Below are 4382 nucleotides of genomic sequence, written 5' to 3' on the forward strand. Positions count from 1 at the left end.
TGTTCAGTGTAGAAGCTAACAGAATGAAATGCAAAAAGACACACACACTAGCAATGAGAGTCAAATCAATTAATTTGCATAATGGGACAGGAGCATACTGGGCATGGGGGAGAGAAAAAGAGATAGTGGAGACACATGCAGAGTGCTTTGAGAGTTCAATGTTGAAGCTAGAAAGGAATGCAGGGTGAGAGAGAGGGGCATAGTGATGAAGGTCAAAGAAATTAACAAACTAAAAGGTATGTAAAACTAAGCGATAAGTAATTCATGTTGAATGCACTTTTAAGCTGTGCCGAACTAGACATCTATTTCCTTTCAAATTAAGAGCGAAGATGTTTGCGAGGGGAGGTCTGGGGTTTGTAATTAAACAATAAAAGCCAGCACAAAACAAAAGCTAGGTGATCTCAGAGCTGGCAATGACCACACTCAGACAAGCCAAGTCGGTGAGGCGGCATTAAAGAAGTCTATAAAAGCCATTTCATCTCCCCTCTGTGGACCTGAGGAGTGGCTGGTACCGACTGGGCCAGGCCAGGTCACCCGAATACGAAAAAAGGCACAAATATATATAGCACACAGATGTCCAGTGTCCTGCTCTTCTCTGAGGAAGTGCAGTAAGTTTCTAAAAAGAAAGACCTTGGTCGTGGCTCAAACGGCAGGAACCATACAGTTACTCCAGGGATCTGGGTTCGAGCGCAGACTAGGCCATCTCTCTTTCATTCAAGCATTTCCTGTCTGCTCTGTTCTCCACTGTCCTGTCAGATAAGAAAGGCACAAAAGCCCTAAAAATATAGATTTTAAAAAAGTTTCTAAAGGATGCCTTATAGCAATATTTCTCAAAGTGGGGTCCAGGGGTGTTTGCAGAGCATTACTGGGGTGTCTGTAGAAACAGAGATTCTTTAAGTATATAGAGATATGCCAACATAATAGGTTTCTATGGGCACCTAACGTGACCAGGTTCCGGTCTGCCTAAAGGGGTGTGTCATATTGCTCCTACATTGAATAGAATAGTCCTTAAGTCTGCCTAAAGGGGGATTTCCCCCCCTCATCCTTGCAATAGTAGAACCCGGAAACAATGGGCCAATGGAACCTCTCTCTCTCTACTCTCTCTGGTAGAAAGGTTTGTTACAATCAGTGGCAGTCCTACAATGATTTGCGCCCTGGGCAACGCAACCTTCCAACGCCCCAGGGTGGTTCACAAGTAGTTCAGGACAGAATTCTATCTGCAGCATCCATGACGCTGCATTTGAAAGCAGAGGTTCTCTAGAGAAAAACCAGAGTGGCTCTAAAGAAAACAACCTGAGGGGTTAGCTGATGGAAATGATGGTGGTCCTCATGTATACCAGTTCTGCTCCACATGCAGGAATTCATGTGATTGTACAGGGATGGTACAAACCGCACCGAAAACCGTACAATTCACACACATACCAAACCGAACCGTGCAATCCGTTGCAAACCGCAATTCATGTACTGCCCAGAAAAATATGTAAAACAGAGATTCTATGAGTATCTTATCCAGTCTATCTGATTAAAACATTAGCGTATAAGATCCATCAGAGGATGACACAATTAAAATCACACCATTTTCACATTATAAGCCTATACAAACCTTATGTAGGATATTTAGTGATAAGTCCGATTGAAAGAGGGCCTTTGGAACGCTCAAACAGAGCACATCAGCTGACGACAGTTTAAGTGCAAGCCCAGGTTAGCACAAGAGGCAGTTCTCAGATACATGCAAAAGGTCAAATTGAACTTGCGCATCATCACTTTATAACTGCATTTATATAAATATTGTTCAATATTCCTAGTGCACCATTTATCATGAACTAAAAAAAAGAACCGTAGAGAACCGAAAACCGTGAATTTTGTGAACCGTACCACCCCTAGTACTTAGTGACACAAATCAATAAGCCAGACAGTCATATACTGTAGGTGTTGAGTGATTTTTCCGACTGCGCATCCTGCATTATCAGAGGCAGCACCACTTGTATGAATGTTTGTGTATATTTGTGTTATACTGATCATCCCCATGGGGCGCCACTGAGGGCTGCCCCCTTGCACGGGTGAGGCATAAATGCAATTTCGTTGTATGCAGTGTGCAGTGTTCACTTGTGTGCTGTGGAGTGCTGTGTCACAATGACAATGGGAGTTGGAGTTTCCCAATGGGCTTTCGCTTCGCAATGTACATCCAGTACCATGTACAATGAATGGGCTATACTGTATGTCCATGGGGCCCCAGGTTCGAATACGGCAAATAGTCTGCCCTTCACTATTCTGTCAAATAATGACCCCAAAAAATCCTAAAAATATACAATAAGAAATTAGAAACTTGCCTCACATCTATCAGCAAAGTAAGCAGACTGGTAACTGCAAGACAGAGTGACAGCCATAACAACACACTGCAGCATTCTCTGTAAAAAAAAAAAAAACAACATCACACAAACACAGACACAGACACAGACACAGACACACAGACACACACACACACACACACACACACACACACACACACACACACACACACACAAATCCCCCATGCCCATAATCCTCCAAAGAAATTGGGGCCGGGGAAGCGAGCGAGCGAGCGAGTGAGGAAGACAAGCCTGTGGCTGTGGGCTTCCTTTAGGAGCCTGTGGAGGAGGCTGAGGGAAGGGAAGGGAAGGGAAGGGAAGGGAAAGGAAGGGAAGGGTGAAAGTAATGAGATGGGCCGGGTGCCACTGGTAAAGGCTGGCCCAAGCACCGAGCCACCTCATCCCAACCCCAACCCCACTCCACTTCACCCCAGCACAGCACAGTGCTGCAACCGCCGGGTCTCTAAAATTAGGTTTGTATTTAGGAGATTCGGCTCGGGGCAGACAATGCATCAGTGGCTATGCTTTTAGAGAGTGGCAATGAAAGAGCCTATTCCCAGCAATAAAAAGAAACCTTGATATTTTGTTAAATATAAAAAAGTTCAACCCCGCACTGTAGCACAGCAGCAAATAACTTTCTGCAGATAAAGGAAGAGACAATACAGAGAGAGAGAGAGAGAGCGAGAGAGAGCAGAGAGAGAATTCAGAAAGATGAGACTGGGCACATGAGAGAACTTGTGTACTTTGTCTCTTTGTTTCTTTTGCTTTTTGTTCTTACATCATTTTCTTTCATAACAAAAAAACATCACTCATCAATCCCAATCATTATTTGCCACCCCCATGTCCTCTCTTGTCCGTCTCAATTTCAATTCTATTGCTCTATTTCACTACATACTTTACGAAAATGACTCTATAGCCCGATTCGCACGGGATAAATATTACCTATGGACCCCTGGTAATTCGCAATTACCCCCGGACCGCCGTGATTTTTCGGGGCGCATTCGGATGGGATAAATAAACGTCTGTTATTCACTCAATTCACAGACATTATAAGGGGGTACAGACGGCACGCCTATGGGAAATTACCCCAGGACGTCTGTGTTTCGCCGAAATACAGTAGGTAATTCGTGGCGGAATTATTACCTCACAAATCGCGGACATGGCACATTCGCACAGGACTAAGAACTCAGACATTCTCCGTAATTATTCCGAATTATCGGGGTCCGAATTATCGGGGGTCCATAGGTAATAAAACTCATAGGTAAGTCATAGGTATGTCATAGGTAATAAAAGTCCCGTCCGAAACGGGCTAAAGTTACCAATTACTGTTTTCTATCCTTGTATCCCTGTACAGGTCTTTCTGTGTTGCACTGTTCGGATGTTTTTGCACACCTCAATTGGAACGGGTGAGTTGGATGTAACCAATGGCTCAAAGTAGTAGAAGAATATCCACCCATTATACCACCAATCACACCACCCATTACACTTTATTGCTGTTTTTCGGTGCTCCAGAGCCTCTTCAGGTGAGTTTATAAAAAAATCATTAAAAAAAATAGTCTTACTCTGAGGATGGAGCAGAACAAGGAACCGCATTGGGTAACACTTTATTTTAGGGATACATCTTTTAGCACTAATGCCATGTACAGACCAGGAGCGAACGGAGCGAACGAAGCGATGGAAGTCATTATTTCTCTATGGAGGGCACACGACCTGCGCTACCAAATTTGACACGGAAATTTTGACGATTAAACTACGCTGTTCGGCGAAAACCAATCGGAACGTTCATATCTCCGAATGTCCCAGGCTGTCAAGCCAGAGCCGTTATGTGATTAGCTGAATCAAACATGTCAATGCTGCGTCTGCAGCGAATACAGCGAATTCAAAGCGAAACTTCTTCTGCTACCCACGCTACCAGGCAGCGTAGTTCACTCTTGGTCTGGACACGGCATTATACATACAATGTGCCTGTATAAGTAACTTATAAGGCACGTCCAAAGCCAAATCAAACATTTAGGCATGTATTCGCAAATGTCT

This window comes from Engraulis encrasicolus, chromosome 19 (genome assembly GCF_034702125.1).
Source record: "Engraulis encrasicolus isolate BLACKSEA-1 chromosome 19, IST_EnEncr_1.0, whole genome shotgun sequence".
Taxonomy (NCBI): Eukaryota; Metazoa; Chordata; class Actinopteri; order Clupeiformes; family Engraulidae; genus Engraulis; species Engraulis encrasicolus.